The 16,855-nt window shown below is 51.9% G+C and overlaps 1 long non-coding RNA gene across 1 annotated transcript; it reads right to left on the reverse strand.

Annotated features, from left to right (window-relative positions):
- Positions 1-1,519: 1,519 nt before the first annotated feature.
- LOC138837690 (uncharacterized) lies at positions 1,520-12,149 on the reverse strand. The gene is made up of 3 exons (XR_011375409.1): positions 11,964-12,149; positions 6,006-6,373; positions 1,520-1,740 (listed from the first exon to the last, which is right to left on the reverse strand). It is a non-coding gene; the product is annotated as an uncharacterized lncRNA (long non-coding RNA).
- Positions 12,150-16,855: the final 4,706 nt, after the last annotated feature.

Consider the following 16,855-nt stretch of genomic DNA (forward strand, 5'->3'; position numbering starts at 1 on the left):
CACAATTTTTTCCTTGAAGGACCAGATAGTAGAGATTTCAGGCCAGGAACTGAGTATCTCTCTTGCACATACAGAATTCTGCTGCTAGAGCATGGAAAAAGGCCACAGGTCATATATAAAGGAGATAGCTTGGGTGTGGTTGGATTTACAAAAGCGGGCAACTGACTCATGGCTGAGTCCTGCTTAGACTAGTTCAAGTTCCATCTTTGGAGCAAGGTAAGGTCATCAACCTTTTCCAAGCCCGAAGATGGAGTGTGAGGATCCAGAGGGGATTGACTAGTGGTTCACTGGGAGAAGGGTCACAAAGAGCTGATGATGGGCAAAAAAAAAGCATGTTCTTGACCCTGAGCTCTGAGCTCTTTGGGGCCTTCCAGTGATTGGCTGGGAGCAGTGAACACATAGCCAATCAGAGCACTCCATTCCATTCCTCTCTGTGACTGGTTTTCCAGTAGGCCATGAGACGCAGGTTTGTCCGCATAGGGCCACGTTCTTCCCAACAGACTTTCCCAGGGGCATTGGGAAGGAAGGAGAAGAGGAGGAGGGAAGGAAGGCCCTGACTCTCATTTTCACATCTTTTCTCTTTCCGGTGTGCTTTCAAGTTTACGTTGTCAACATCCTGGGTAGCAAGAAGAAAAACACTTGCTGGCCTGACGCCGTAACTGTCTTCCTTTCATTCTTTGGGCCTGGTTGGGCGGCTCCTCTCCCATCCGGTGGCCAACTCTTCTGAAAAGGAAGCAGGATCCTAGACGCACGGAAGTGGCCATCTGAAATGCCCGCCATTGGGCGGACCTTGGGGAGGGGGAGGTTGAATCAACAAGTCTAGAGGAACACGTGAAAGGCCCACGGGCCACTTTGCAGCAGCCAGTGTGGCCTGCCCGCCTGCTCCTCCACCCCGAGTCCCTTCCCTGCCCTCTCCATCACCTTTCAGAGTCGATGTCTTTCAGCGAGGCCGCCCAGGGTGTGCTCCTCTGTCTCTGGCTGTGATGTTTGTGCGCTAAGGCCAAGGTCCAAAGTCCTGTGGTCCTCTCAGGAGCCCATCCGGGCCCCTTTGTACTTAGGATCATCTGGCCCCGCCCTTGCTCTGCCCCAGTCACACTAGGTTGGGGTGGGCCAAATGGGTGGCACCAGCCAGAGACAGGAGAGAGAGAGAGAGAGAGAGAGGGAGGGAGGGAGGGAGGGAGGGAGGGAAGGGAGGGAGGCCGGGCTGTTGACTCCCCTCTTTCACGCCCTGCCTGACACGGCTCCTGTCGCCATTTCTAGAGGTCCAGCCTTGGTCCAGTTCCAGGCTCCATCTCTAGCCCGTGCTTGAATCCCAGAGTTCCCAACAACCAGCGGTGGGAACTCACTTTCCACGTTGGACCCTGTGGACGAGACGTTGGACTCCTTGGGCCTCCCTTGCCGGCGCACTCGCGAGGCGTCTGGGTGGTTTTTGTTTGTCTGTGATCATCCTTGCCTAGTTACCTTTCTTAGTCAGGGTAAGCTCCCGGCTACGGTGGCTGTCTGAGTCATCTCTTTAAGACTCTAGGGTCCCCATCTCTTTAAGGCTCAGGCCCCAAAGTGCCTTTTGCTTCACAGGGGGTTCAAAGTGGATTTGCTTAATCGAAGGGTGGGTCATGGCAGAACTCCACCACCTGACCATCCATCCCGCTTCCGTTCCTCAATGCGGGCCGCAAGACATTTCCCAGCATTCCTTGCAGCTGGGGTCACGTGTGGTGACGGAAAGCTTGGGAGGCTGGGTCACTGTAAGGTAAATTAAATAGGTTTAACCAGGAGGTATTCAGGAATTGCTGCCCTACCAGCAAGGTAGAGGCACACAGGCAAAAGGGCAGGCTGATGTCCTGCCTGGGTTTAAGTAGGGAAGGGGCTGGGGGGGGGGAGAGGAGGGGGGGAGAGAGAAGGTGTGGCCACAATGGATGCGGACGTGACCTCAAAGCCTGGGACCCTCCCCGCCCCCCCCACGGGCATGACCCGGGTCCGCCCAGGATGTGACCTCAGAGGAGGGGGGAGGCGACTGCTTCCAGGTGTGCTGGTTACCTAGGTAACACAGGTATGGGCGGGGACTTATGCAGGCAGCTGGGAGGCCAGGGCCTGCCCTGGGGCAGACCTGACAGAACCTCCCAGCATGAGTTCTCCCAGTTCAGGGCCAACCAGTGTCTTCTGTGGGGAGGGTGAGCCCTCGGTGGGGCTGGGGGTGGGGATTGTGACCACTCTTCCCTCGTCACCCACGTGGAAAGGTAGCAGTTAGCCCAGGGTGATGGGGAAATATGCCGGGAACCTGAAAATGCAGGGTGAGCTCACAGGGTCCCCAGGAGGGAACCTGGTCATTAAACTTCCCAACTTCCAGCCTCCAGGGCTCACCAAGGTTATGCAAAGTCACAACCAGGGCCTTCAGAGTACAACCTCCGCCCTACACAAAGGATTAATGACGGGTTTGCTTTCAGCCCAAGGAAGGTCAACAAATAGTTCCCTAAAACAACAGGTCTTTAACTTAACCTACCTAGGCAGTAAACAATGCCCTAGGGGTCAAATGTAATTCAGCCTCCCTGGCTGGCTGAGGGACTCTAACACTCAAAGCCTCTCCCATTTCAATGGAAACCCTGACCTTCTCTCTCCCACCCTGGAGGTGGTAGGGGTATGGCTTGCTGATCCTTCTTGGGGTCCACCGGTCCACCTTTTGTGGGTGGATCCCTCAGATGTGGTCTCCCTCCATTCTGTTTCTAGAAGAGAGCTGTGCAGCCTGGGTCATGTATAAAAAGAAGGCACGTAGGGCTCGCCACGCCCAGGCTGGAGAGTTCAAGGGCTCGCCCTGCCTGCCCAGGAAGGGCTTTAGGGCAGGCCCTAGCGTGGTGGAAGGCTGGGCAGTGTGAGGTGGTTGTGACTTAAGAGGTACCGGGTCTCCTGGTGGTGAACTCTCTGCTACCACGGCGGCACCCAGGGGTGCTTGTGACCAGCTACCTGGCTGCCCTGGTGGGGGCCACCCAGCCCTCTGTGAGCCAATCACTGCTCTCAGGAGATGGTGTGGTACGTGGATTGGGCAGACCAGAGTCATGTGACCTGGTTGTGCCCTACTGCTGGCACTGAGGTGTGAGTACCCCTGGTGGTACCATCCAGTGGCCGGAGTTGGGGAGCAGAAGCAGACAAGGAGGCTGGGCAGGTGGCCTAAATGACAAGTGACATCATCCACAAACACCCCTCTTCTTCCCTCTGTACTGGCCTCTGTGTGTTCAGTGAATATACGTCGGCTGGAGCTGCTGGGCTGTGGAGGTGTGTGTGTGTGTGTGTGTGTGTGTGTGTGTGTGTGTGTGTGTGTGTGTGTGTGTGTGTGTGTGTGTGTGTGTGTGTGTGTGTGTGTGTGTGTGTGTGTGTGTGTGTGTGTGTGTGTGTGTGTGTGGAGGATGGGGTGGTGGGGAGAGGCTAACTTTTCTGCTCAGACATGTCTCAATCCAGTTTGGGCTCCACCCCCCCCCCCCATTGGCTGTGCTACCTCAGGCAAGGTACAAAACCTCTCTGAACTTTTGTTTCCTCCTGTAAAGGAGACTAGATCTGCCGTATCTGGAATGAATTGCAAAGAGCTCTGGCTGGGGGGGGAGAGGGGGAGTTTCCATAAAAAACAGTGCTGGCGTTGTCCTCCTCATCACCAATACGGTCAGGGTAGTGTGGGCCAGGAAGGACGCAGGGACTCCGGCGGGATTCCTGCTGAGGTTAAATCTGAGATGATCTAACCCCATTGCCCTACAGCTTGGGGAAACCGAGGAGGCCCAGCACTGAGCGTGGCTTGCATCAGGGCCGTGGAAGCCAGCGGAGGGGTGGGACGGATGAGTCTTTGCGGGAGCCCGTGCCTTGCCCCGAGCTTTCAGAAATCACCAGGCTGCAAAAATGCTTTTGGCTGGAAGTGCACCCACAGCTCCACCACCCACGGCCCGCGCGTGGGCCCCTCCCACTGGCTCCTTACGCGGGGCAGAGGAGTCTTAAGGGCTAGACAGAGAAAACCACTTGTTCTGGGATATTTAGGATACCGTTTTTTGCTGTCTTTTGGTATGGGAATGGAGCTCTGAAAAGCTTGGTTGATGGCCTGGCCTTTCCCCTTTCACCTCCTCCCTCCCCTCCTCCCCTCCTCCCCTCCTCCCCTCCTCCCCTCCCTCCTCCCTCTTCCCTTCTCCCCTCCTTTTTCCCTCTCCTACCTAGCTGGTTGTCCTCTTCTCTTCCTTCCTCCCTCCTCTTTCAACACTGAAAGAAAGACACCGTGCCTGGACTAAGGGCTGCCCCGTTTGTGGCGTTTGAACGCAATCTGGCTGCGCATTGTCTGTTTCTCAGGTTCACCGGTGGCTGGCCCCGTCCCGGGTGCTGGGGACGGGTCAGAGCGAGAAGCAGAGCGGCCTGCGCGTCTGCCCTGGTCGGGGGGCTGGCAGTTCAGCGTTTTCCCCGGGATATTTTCGTCTGTCCCTTGGCATCCTGGCAGGGACCCACCACAGTAGTTTCTCAGCTGTGTCTCATGGGACTCCCACGGGCCAAGCCACCTGCCGCGCCTCAGTCTCCCCAGCTGTGAATCCGTGGGGTTAGGTACTGAATCGCACCCAGGGCTTTGCCTTGGTCTCCTTCATTGCCGCAGCGGTCTCCGTAATATTAACAAGAGGATGCGAGGATGAGGATGAGGATGTAAGGCGCTGCTGTGGGAGGGGGATAGCAGCACCCCACATGTCCCGGGAGCCTGCCCCCCTCCTTTCTGTGGTTCTACAATGCACTGTGGGCTTCGGTCCCCTCCAGACCTCTGCGGGTTCCCTTCCTTCCATCCTGATGACCCTTCCCCCGCTCAGCTCTTCCTTCCGTGCTCCGTCCGGCCCTCCCCGCCCCCCAGGCTGTGAAGGCAGGTGGCATTTCCTCTGTGACAGTGCTTGATGCTCCCCAGCAGCCAACCGTGCAGCCGCGCACGCGGCTCCGGGCTCCTTTGTGATGCGCCCCAAAGCCTTGTGTGGTTCATTCACACGGCGCCCCGTGTCCGGGACGGTGTGGAATACACAATGAGTCAATATGGGTTGACTAACAAGCAAAGCTAGTGGGGATTGGCGGGCGAATGACTTGGGGGGGGCGGGGAGGGTGAGCCACAAAGAGAGCAGCTGGATGAACGACCGAGTGCGTCGCGAGTGAGTGAATAAATGAAGCAACGAGTGAAGGAGCAGACAGTGAGGGAGTGAATGAATGAAGTGCCACCCCCGGGCTTTAGGACGTGGCCGCGTCCCCGCTGCTGCCGCGGCCTGGCTGTGACCTGCGCGGGGAAGCCTCTGTCCGCCAGGCCTGTCAGCGGCGAGCACTCGGTGCCGTCTGTCTGTGCTGTGTGTGGCTGGCTCTGAGCTCCCGTGGCAGCTGTTCCAGCGCGGCCCCTCCGGTCGGCACCCCCCCCCCCGTTTTCCTGACAGTCCCACGGCTGCAGCAGCACGCACGCACCCCTCTCCCCCACTGTCCTTCATCACAGCGCCCCGCGTGCACGGGCACGTAGACAGACGGCGGCCACTGTGGGGTCTCCAGGGCTGAGCACAGGAGGTGAAGTTTCTGGGAGCTGCTGGCTGTGACTCACTGTCCCCCCCAGACCTCTCAGACGGGCACCAGAGCCCCATCAGCAGTCCCAGGCGGTGCCGAGGCCTGGGGCGGGCAGTGTAAAAGGAGCCGGGGGTGCAGGGACGGCTGAGCCAACCTGCTGCTCCCAGCTGACTCCAGCCAAGCCCCCCCCTTCCCCCACCTATTTTTAGTGGAGAAGGCAGTGAGCCAGCACTGCAAGATGGATTTCTAGTCTTGGCTAGACTTCTTACAAGCACAGGGCTCTGGGGCCCCTCCGTGTTCTTACTGGTAAACACAGCAAGTTAGCGCTATCGTTTTCATGCCCGGCGCTGCCAAAGCTGATACCCCCCCCCCGCCCCGATCGGTACCATCATCATCACCATCACCACCGCCACCACCCCCCCCAACCATCCCCACCACTGAGCCCAGCCCGTCTTCAGGGTACTACTCACTGGCTTCGCTCTGCACCTGCTCACGTGCAAAGATGGTCTTGTCAGGCCTTGACAGACATCCGGGGACGTGCAGACGCCGGAGCTTTTGGGATTGTTATTTTTGTTTTCCAGGAGAGGGAAGGGAGGCTCGGGCAGATGAGCCGTCACGGAACCCGATTGCTTTTATTCTTAACGACGGATCTCCTGAGGTCTGTTCCGTGTGAACACAAAGCCTGGCCTCTTGGATCTTGGATGTCTTCTGAGTACCATCAGATGATCAATATTTATTTTGTCTTAAATATGTGCTTTGTAGAGTCAGGAGGGTTCAACAAGAAGGCTCTTTTATAGGGTCACTGGCGGAGGTCTTTCCTGGATTCACCTAGGGGAAACTGAGAGAGAGAGAGAAAGAGAAAAGGAGGGGGCCTAGTTGCTGGCCATGTGTCAAATTGGAGACAGGCTTGGGTACATTTCTCTCCAGGCAGGGACAGGAAGGAAATTTCTAGTACACCCCTAGCTCGTGGTCTCCTGAGCATGGGGGCTCAGGCTGCACAGATCTGGAGTTTTAAATCTGGCTCCTCTCTGGACGACTGAGTGGGCCTGGCTTGGCAAAGTGACTGTGGTCCCCAAGCCTGCTTCCAGGGCCACCTCTCTGCGTGAGAACAGAATGAAACAACAAAAACACGTCTTCTGAGTGCTGACGGCCAGATCTAATCCATCAACACTTGCTTCCTGTTGGCTATAGTAAGACTAGGTTGTGTGTGTGTGTGTGTGTGTGTGCGTGTGTGTGCGTGTGCGTGCACATGCACATCGATACGTGCATGTACCAGTACTGGGGCTTGAACTCAGGGCTTTGACTTTTTTTTGCTCAAGGCTCGACTCTCTACCTCTTAAGCCAGGCCTGGGCTTCTGGCTTTTTGCTGGTGAATTGAAGAGAAGAGTCTCTCTGGATTTGTTGGCCCAGGCTGCCTTCCAACCTCGGCCCTCAGATCTCTGCATTCCTGACCGGCTAGGATTATAGGGTTGAGCTACCCGTGGCAGAACACGAGGTATGGTTACTCAACACCGCGGTGTAAAATATGCACCGGGACTCCTCACAGCTTTGTCTCTGCATACGTCCCTCCAGTCTGCTTTCTGTGGGCAGACGAGGCCTAAAACCAAGCAGATTGCTTCTAGAAGCCCATGTAGCTCCACCTGGAGGTGTAGCGCCCAGCTTCCTTGGGCCCCATGCTCTTGTGTCTGTCTGTGGAGGAGAAATTGACTTCTTTCCTCCCCCAGTCAAATTATTAATTAGTTGCCTTATTGACTAATTTCTAAGTACTCAGTCAAATTGAGAAGCCAATCCAATTTGAGCCCAGAACAGAGATTTAAGTTCATCCATTTTTCAATTGGGTGCATTTCATTGTGTGGAGCAAAGAGCCTTGGAAATAATTCCTCCCCCCCCCATCCCCTCCCCCCGGCCTCACAGAAGCCGGGCCAGCTGCAGAGTGAAGTAATGATTAAGAAGCCGGTTGGCATTTCCATTTCTTCTTCTGCCCGATTTTCCACAAAGAAGGCACAAAACCAAAAGATGCGCCCCGTTTTAAGGATGGAAAGAAAACCCTGGCAGGGCCCTCGCTTCCACGCGGTTGAGGTTTCCGCGTGGAATGTCTTAAGTCTGCTTCGGGTTCTTTGGTCTCATTAGTGATCACGATTAGGCACTTTTGTGTCCTTGTCTTATATTCTGACCATCGGGGGGTCAGGAGGAGAGCAAGGGGGGATACTGTCCTTTTGGAATCTCTGTCTGTCTGGAATGATTTGCTCTGCAGCACTAGGTCGTCGGCAAACAGTCCCGCCGCCTCCAGGACAGAAGGTCTCCTGGCTGTAGCTTTTTCCGGAAGAACTGGGAGGGCCTAAGATGCAGCAGATACACCGATTTTTCCCTCACTGAAACCTCCCTGGCTTGTGCTTTCCTCCCAGAGGAAATGAAGAAAAGCCAAAAAAAGAAAAAAAAAAATAAAGTAAACCTTCTAGAAAGTGGGGTTTGTGGCCCTGCTTCTGGAACTTTCTCTTTCATTTTGGGGACCTGCTTAAAGGCAAGCTTGGGCCTTGTGTATGAGCACCGGGCTCTCTCTCACAGGAACAGAGCCAGGGAGAATGGCTTAACTCTTCCTCACTCTCTGCAAATCCTCTTAGAGAAAAAGCAAAACAAACAGCCTGGAAAGTTGGCTTTTCATTTGGGGGTAGGGAAGGGTGCTGCCCGCCCCCCCCCCGCCCCAACATGCTTTGGGTTAAGATTTATTGACGAGTGAAAAGAATCATTTAATAGTCAAGAGGCACCCAGTCACAAAGAGATGGAGGTAAAGTAGTTTCAGTTCCTTCGTGTTTGGAATTGGAGCTTTAGAAAATAAAGTCTCCTTTTCCCCCCACTTACCCCTCACCCTAAGCCTTTTTCTAAAGGTTTTCCCCTCCTCCCGCCTTTCCTAAATCTCTTCAAGAAATAGTTTCTTTTCTTTCAGAAAGAGAGAGATCAGGGAATTAAATTCGCCACAATATCTTCTTCGCATCAGGGCAGGCGGAAAATTCAATGAAATCCAAATTAGATTCATTTAAAAAAAAAGGGGGGGGGTTGTTGTTTGTTTTTCCCGGTGGTTCCTTTAAGCATGTGGCTATGTATGGAGAGACAGCTTCGAAATCTACCGGAATCACCCAACTATTTATTTATCTGAGGGAAACTTTATTCCTTTCCTTGCCGGCCCTGCCCAGTCCCAAATACTTCATCTTCAAACACAGTTAAATGTAAGCTTTTAGTTCCCCCCCATCCCTCCCCCGCCGTCCCCCCCAAAAAACCCAACCAGTAGACACCTGTATGAAGCCCGGTTGGTTGTTAAAACCCATATGCTCAGTATCTGTCATAATAAACAACCCAGGTATAAATGAAGGGGACACCCGAAAACCACAGGCCGCCATGAGCCGCTGCGGACAGACGGATGGACGGACGGACTGATGCCTTCCCACAGTCGGCCGTGGAATCTTGTCCCAAAGCGTTCAGGAAGTCCTGACTCCCCGACAGTTCATGTATGTGTTTCTAGGCCCAGCCCCAAGTGAAGACTCTCCTGTCACCCCCCCCCCACCGACCTATTCCTGGCCCCCCTCACCCCCACCCCAGTTCTCCAACTGGCATGTGACCTTTGACTTTCCATTCTGTCTTTGCTCCATGGACGCCCTTTGGTTGCTCTTAGTTTGAAAAACCCAGATTCTAGGATGTTACTCCATCTCGGATAATCCTCTTCTCCATCGAGGAGAATTGGGTGTCCAATTGTAACATTTGAGGTGATACTTTACGAAGATATAAATTATAGAGCGGCCAACAAAAGAAGTGGGGGACATGGAGCCCCGTCGAAGGCCGGCTCATGGGTGAGGAACCCTTTGCTGTTCAAGACGGCGTCGACAAGGCCGGATATCCTGGGTTCCTCCGGCTACCGTGGATGGAGAACACAATCGTGTGAATTTTGAGCCAAGCCCCATTTGGATTCTGAAAATTTCCTGCTCTTTTTTTTTTTGTTGTTGGATCCTATCACTATGAGACATTAGATCTCCCTCCCACACCCCAAATATAGATCTGATTTCCTTTACCGAGAGCAAAAATTACGTTTCCCATCCAGCGATAAGAAAACACACGTTATCTTTCCCAATTGGGTGTCATTTACCACTGGGTTTTTCTTTTCTCTCTTTTTTTTTTTTGAGAGCTAAAAACAAAATTGTCCCAAACAATGTTCTAAACTCATTCGATTGTGTTTTTTTGTCAGATAGGAAAAGAAAACGGATTTTGATTTATTCTTGCATGTAGATACTATGTACACATTCGTGTTTGACATTTCCTGGGAAATATTTCTGTCTCTGAGGTCTTTTTTTTTTTTTTTTAATGCCTTTAAAAAAGAATTTAGTGGTTTTGTTTAGTTTTGCTTTGTTTTCCACTGTGTGTATTTATGGTGGCAGATGACAGGGACCTTATGGCTCTTTATGTTTGAGATGTTATTAACTTAAAAAGAATTTACTGGGAAATTATGAACTTTATAAAAGACAGACATTTCTTGAGAGTCAATTACTTTCAATGGTCTTTATTTTTTTTAAAGCCACTTTTCGATTCTTTCTTCCTATAATTACAGAACGTTTTAAATATGAGTAATTATACCTTCACATATCTGGTGATTAAAAAAAATAGACCTTTGAGAAGGGCAGAGAAATGATCTCTCTGTTTCCCAGTTCCATAACGATCAAAAGCAGTTACCAAAGACACACACACACCAACACACACACACACACACACACACACACACACACACACACAAACCCAACAACAACCCAAACTTTTGAGTTTGTTAGTCTTTCAAAATAAAAAAAAAAATCATAAAGTATAAGACCTTCTTGCAGGGGGTAGGGGAGAAGGGGGGGTGACATTTCAGATCTGAGTGAAGTTATAACCCACATCAGAAAAATCAGCCCGTTAATGAGAGAAATGAAAAAGACTTAATCACCAACACCCCTCCGAAATGACACTTCAAATCACATCAGAGCTCTGCCTGGTAATGCCAGCAGAGAGGCCTTCATCTGAAAAATGAAATACTTAATGATTTCAATGAGTTTGTACCTCTCCCGGTTTGATAGCCTAGCATGCTCCGTGCCTGGATTTCCTTCAGATCTCCAAAATATTTATGGAAGCAATTCTTCTCCCTGTTTTCTAACCCCCTTGGCTTTCAACACGGCTGTAATTTACCTTTTCTTTTTTTCCCCCTAGAACAGTTTTTTTTTTGAGGTGGGGGTGGGGAGAGGGAGGTGGAGAAGAACCCTAGAAAATACCAAGTGGCCTTTTCCTAAGCTCGCTGTGGAGAATTAGCCTGCAGTGGGTCCGATGTACCCGGGGCCCGGAGGCTAAAGGCATTTTTCCCTCCAGCTGAACTTTAATGATTGGATGTATTTTGTTTAAAGAGGGGGCAAAGGAATTAAAAATTAAACAACAACAACAACAACAACAACAAAAGGTTTGAATGGATAGAGCACTCCTAATGAACTAGTTGGTCGAAACCATTCAAAAATAAACAATTTGAACACCCCCCCCCCCACTCCTTCTTCTAATTCTTTTTTTTTTTTTTTTTTTTTTTAGCTCCTTTTAGCAATTTGGAGTACAGGAGATTAAAGTCTTTGAGAAATTCCCAAGGTCAGCCCTCAACGACAGCAGGATTAAAGGAGGTGGGGGGGGGGAAGAGGAGGAAGGGGAAGAGGGGAGGGAAGAGGAGAAAGCTTTCTCCCTCTCCACTCCTCTTCACTAGTGGAAATAAGTCGGAAGTTATTTCTTGAAATCCTCCTTTGCCCTTCAAAAGGTTCTGAGATGGTTTAAAGAAAAAAAAAAAAGTCCTATCTCCCCCCACCCTCCACCCTTCATTGTAAGAAAAACAAGGCCAGCAGCGGCAGAAGTCCCCGTGGGACTCCAGGGGGCGCTGTGTCCCCAGGAACCATGGCTGCAGGTCGGATCAGCCCTTAACATCTTTGGAACCATTTTCTCTTTAGAGGCTCCTGACCAGTATTCCAACAAAGGAAATGGAAAAAGGAAGCCGACTATTTTCCCCTTTTCTCTCTCTATTCCATATGCAGTGTCTAATCTCTGCACCCAAGGTTGCAGGGAGGAAAAAAGTAAAAATAAATCCAGCTCTCCTGCTGTGTCTTTGGAAAAGCACTACTGTCTTGTTCCCTCCTTTTCCCTCCCTCCTTCCCTCCCTCCCTCCTTCCCTCCCTCCCTTCTTTTCTCACCTTCTCTCCCTCCTTCCCACCTTCCTTCCTTTTCCCTCTCTCCCTCCTTTTCTCCCCTTTCCCCCTTTTCCCTCTCTCCCTTCCAACCCCTTCTCTTGCCTCCTTCTTCCCTCTCTTCTTTCCTGTCTCCCTCTTTTAAGACGCGCCTCCACCTGCAAATAAACACAGAAAGAGCATCATCATCTTTCAGTCTACCTTGGTTGCCTTTTTCTGGTCCTTAGTCTGATCCAGTCTTTTACAGAATCTTCCTGCATGCGGCTGTGTTTTCGTTTCTCAGACTTGAGCAAAGAAGAGCAGGCTCCCAGTATATTTCATAGATCTTAACAGTAATTACATGGGAACTTCAAAGCAAAACTATTTGTCCTTCCTCTCTCTCCCCCTCTGTCTTTCTACACACACACACACACACACACACACACACACACACACTCCTAACTTTGCTAAATCCAAACAAAAAAAGAATTCCTTTTCAAACAGGGCAGAACATTATCTTGAAGTTGGCGCATGCTCATTGTGCACATGCATTCTAGAGGAAGCAATGCAAGAATCCTGTAAAGAAATTTAAAAAAAAGTTTTTGATTTGACTAGAATCTATTAAAACTGATTTTGATCAGTTCTTAGAATCAGAGATGGGGGGGGGCAGAGGTGGTCCGCAGAGATACAGAGCGTCAGAGATACATTGAATTAGGCCCCCCCCAAAATTGACTGTGGTGTGCCGGATAGACCCGCGGGCCTGCCCAGACCAGGGAAGACTTCACCTCTAGCAACTTTGTGCTTTTTAAGGGAAAGGCTACTTTATGGCTGAGTGTAAATATTTTAAATGCAAGTTCCTACATATTACACATCTCCAAACGCTCCACCCCAGCTCTGGTTTTGTGTCTGCCTTGAATCAGAGCCGGACCACCAGGTTAGTGAAGGTACGGTGTGTGTGTGTGTTTGTGTGTGGGGGTGGGTGGTGTGGGGGGAGATTCATTCAATAAGATAATGAACAGCCAGGCTGGATGCTTCACTGACGAGCTATTTCCAGGGCTTTTTGACTTTATGATGAACGAGGCTTTATCTCGGGAACTAAAAATACTAGAAAGGAAGGGAATCAATGAAGGCACAGAAAAACACGAGGAAATATTAACCAAAGCCTACCCTTCCAGAAGGACCAGGAGCTTGGAGAAGACCCCTGGGAGCCACGTCAAAGCAGAAACTAAAGGAACTCTCTGGACAGTGACCGAGACCTCAGGCCTCCAGCGGGCCCCGCGCCGGAGGCCGGAGGGCGCCAGCCCCGTACCTCACCTCCCTTAGCCAAACTTCCACATGGTACGAATGGGAAGAGCACATTTGATTCCCATATATTATTGACACACCTTTTGGGAGAATATGACAGACATAAACAGCCCATCCATTCTTAAAAAGAAAAAGAAAATTCTATCAAATCTGGCAAGGGACTCTAGAGGATTTATAGACAAAATAAACTTTAAAGAAAGGCACACTTAGGGACAGGATGCTCTGTTTTACTTCTTAGTAGAACCACAATTATTTAAAGAGAGCCTGCAGTGTCTCCTCTGTGTGTGTGTGTGTGTGTGTGTGTGTGTTTTAATAGGCTACAAAAAAAGGTAATAAGTTGTGGGGGGAGACCTGTGTTCGTGTGATTAAATAGAAATGCTTCTTTTTATGTGAAACACCCATCAATTTAATGTTAAAATATACCTGCCTGAATTGAATGCCTCTTCCTTGGGAAATGGGATCGTGCGTTTCAGTTTTCTTTTTCTTCTCCTAATTTATGATTTTTTTTTTGATCTCTGCTGTATTCCACTCTCATAAACTTGCCGAGGAACATAAATCTTTTAGTAAACGGATACCGGCGGATGATTTAGGGGTCTGGATTAAAAGTGGGTGAAGCCAAAGTTCCGAAGAGTCTGCTGTTGTTTACCTATGGATATGAGAAGAGCAATCACGTAGGCAAGAACAAAAACAACCACCACGGAGTGATTTCAAGCTCACTTTCAGGTTTCTGATCTTGCCTTTAACACATCTCGAAAAATGAAAAAGAGAGGCTTTATTTTTTTTGAAAAGAATTATCTTCCCGTAGTAGAATAATGGAGCCTTAATCCAGTAAAAATAAAATAAAATAGAAATAAAAAATCCTCAGTTCAAAGCCGGCAGGGCAAGCCGGCCTGGGCTACTAAAGAGGCAGCTGTCATGACACTGGCCAGCAGGTGGCGCTCCACCCACCGTTATACCTGGGGCTGGATTTTTCTTCTTGTTTTCCGCTCTATTCTTGGTCTTTCTGATCAGGGTGTGGGCTGACCTGGGGACTCAGAGAGACTTAGGAAGGGGCCTAAAGGAAGGAAGAACAGTAATCGAATGGTGGAGCTGTAGCTGGTGGGTTTGAGGCTGGCCAGAGTTTGAGAACCTTGATGGTTGAAGCATGCTACCAATGCCCGCCACCACTCCACGATACAAGAAAACAGGACTGTGATGTCCTAGTGTATTTTTCCAATGCAGAAACCAAAAGGAAAAAAAAAAACAAAAAACAAAGCCTATATTCCCTGGTTGGTGCTGTGATGATGCCTCCAGGCTTGGTGGAAATAGAGATTTTGTTTTTGAACCCTGAAATTTCAGCTGGGTGAAGACCTCCCCATGGGAAGATGGAAGGCCGGGGCGGGGGGAGGGGCAGCGGGGGTGTCTGGGTATTGGGGTGTGTGTGTGTGTATGACATTGTCGGAGGAAGGGGCGATGAAGGTGGGTATAGGAGAGGCCCTGGTGAGGGGGTGGGGGTGGGGCTCTCTGCTGAGCGTTCTCTGTAGTGTGCAAATACAGAGGGGCTTTCCTCTGAGTACCCCAGGTCTGTCATTTTGGGGGGCTGGGGGTCACTGGACGGTTGTAGAATGTTGGCCACGGGACACCTGAAGGGGAATCTGGTAGGAGGGAATTTGGCTACCACTGCAGCCGGTGTGGGACGCGGGGGGGGGGGGCAGCTGGGGGTGGGGGGAGAAAAGAGGAGAGAAGAGGAAGTTTTCATTTTCCGGGAGGCTTCAAGGTCTTCATAACAGAGCTTCCAAGCTCAGTCAAACCTCAGCCACCTGGAAAGCGGCCAATCCGAGCCGAAGAGGCGAACAACCAGGAAATAAGCGGCTGTGAAGAATGTATTAAGGAAAGTTCTTCACGGAACAGCCCAGAGCCAACACAAGCCAGGGCCTTGTCCCTTCTGTGCGTGCATGTGCGCGTGCGTGCCTGCGTGTGTGTTCTACATGCCTCTCGATTTACACACGACAGAAACCACACATCTTTGTGTGTTGGTTCACCGTGCTGTTTGAGGCACAACAGAGTGGGAACCCTCTGAGGCTGAGCCTCACTCATTCGTGGACGGGATTCACTTCCAGGAGAATGCGTTCCTGCGGATGGCAGCTCCTTGGTTAGAGGGGGATTGGATTCCCGGGTGGGGCTTCGTGGGGATCCCTCACGGGGTCTGCAGGAAGGGAGTTGGCGAAGAGAGAAGCAACGTGTCCTTGTAAGCCAGCGAGTTCTGCACGGCCAGTCGCAGACGGCAGAAAACATGCTGGGTTTGCTTGGCTGGCGCTCTACCGCTTGAGCCGTGCTTCCAGTCTAGCTTTTTGCCGGCTATTTTGGAGATGAGGAGGAGAGTCTGATTTCAGCTTGCAGTCCTCTGGATCTCAGCTTCCTGAGTGCCTAGGACCCCAAGCCTGGCCCACCCTCCTGGCACCTAGCAGCACGGTCCTGGGTATTACGGCCATCCTCCGTGTCCGCCCTCCTTGTTTCTCCCCCATCCTGAGCCCTGGCTCTTCCACCACCACCTCTGGAGACCAAGAGCTCCTGCTTTCCCCCTGTGCGCCCCTGTGGCCACAGCTGTCTGGGCCGAGCAGGTGTGCTTAGGGCTGGAGCCATGACCAGACCTGTTTGTCTGGAATGGCGCTGCAGGTACACGGTAGTTTCCTTGTCAGGACAATAGTCCGGGAGCCTTTGGCGTTCTGCACTCCGGGGTTGGGGTGGTTGTTCGATGTCGGCTTTCCCAGTCTGTCAGCGCTCAGCCACCCAACAGCCATCTCCACGTCCCGCCACCGCCGCCGGCTGCCACTCTTACATCTGAACTCTGTGTCCATGACGTGCATTGAGCCTCTGCACTGTGCCAGGCTTGGAGAGCCGGCTCCTGAGGGCCTCGGGGTGTGGTGGGGGTGGGGGACGCCTGGAGTGCGTGGAAGAAGCTGATGCAGCACCCGCTCTTTGCTGTGGGGAGAGCAGGGAAGACTGCCTGGAGGAGGCGGTTTTTGAATAAAATCCACCGGAGAAATGGGAAAAGCAGCACACAGAAGGGGGCTGGTGAGCAAGAAGAGCAGCAAGGGGCTGGAGGCACTGTGTGTGTGTGTGGGGGGGAGCTGTGGGCATAACTGGGCTTGGAGCAGGGCCAGCGGGAGCCACGGGAAGGCATGCATGAGGGAAGGGGCCACTGGAGCTGTTGAAGGGTGTAGAACAAGACGCTAGAGTCTACCTGCTCCACACCCAGCTCCGTGGATTTGGAGGGTTTTCTGTGCCCTCCTCTCTCGCCAAAACATTGACGCCCCTCTCCCTGCAGAGCAGACTGCCAGATGTAATCCATTGGGGGAGAGAGGGTGGGGGGAAGAGGGAGGGCTGGGGAAGGGAGGGAAGGGTCTCTGTGAAAACCATCCCATCCCAGAGCTGGTGAAATCAGGAAGGAATGAAGCCTCTGGATGGCTCTGGGCTTCCCCTCGGGGGTAGGAGGCGCCGGTGCCCGGGAGAAGCCGACCCTGGCAGTTTAGGAGCAGCCTTCACTCAAGACCCGGGTTACCGCAACCGTCCCTGCTTGCCCTGCAACATATGCTGGCCAAGCCAACACCCCTTGCGTGTGACGGCCAGTTTGTCGTCCATCCGCCTGTCCTGTGCTGTGTCCCCCAGTGGACGCCATCAGGACGGAGAGTCTGGGAGCACATGCTTTGATGTCCAGGAGGGGGGGGGCGGTTCAGCAAATGTCCGCAAGCAGACCCCGCCCCCCCGGGTGTGGACAGGCTCATCTGTGAATGAAACGAAGGTTCCCAACTGGAAAACATGTCTGAGCC

Source organism: Dipodomys merriami, unplaced genomic scaffold, assembly GCF_024711535.1.
Source record: "Dipodomys merriami isolate MVZ:Mamm:240054 unplaced genomic scaffold, mDipMer1.0.p SCAF_274, whole genome shotgun sequence".
Taxonomy (NCBI): Eukaryota; Metazoa; Chordata; class Mammalia; order Rodentia; family Heteromyidae; genus Dipodomys; species Dipodomys merriami.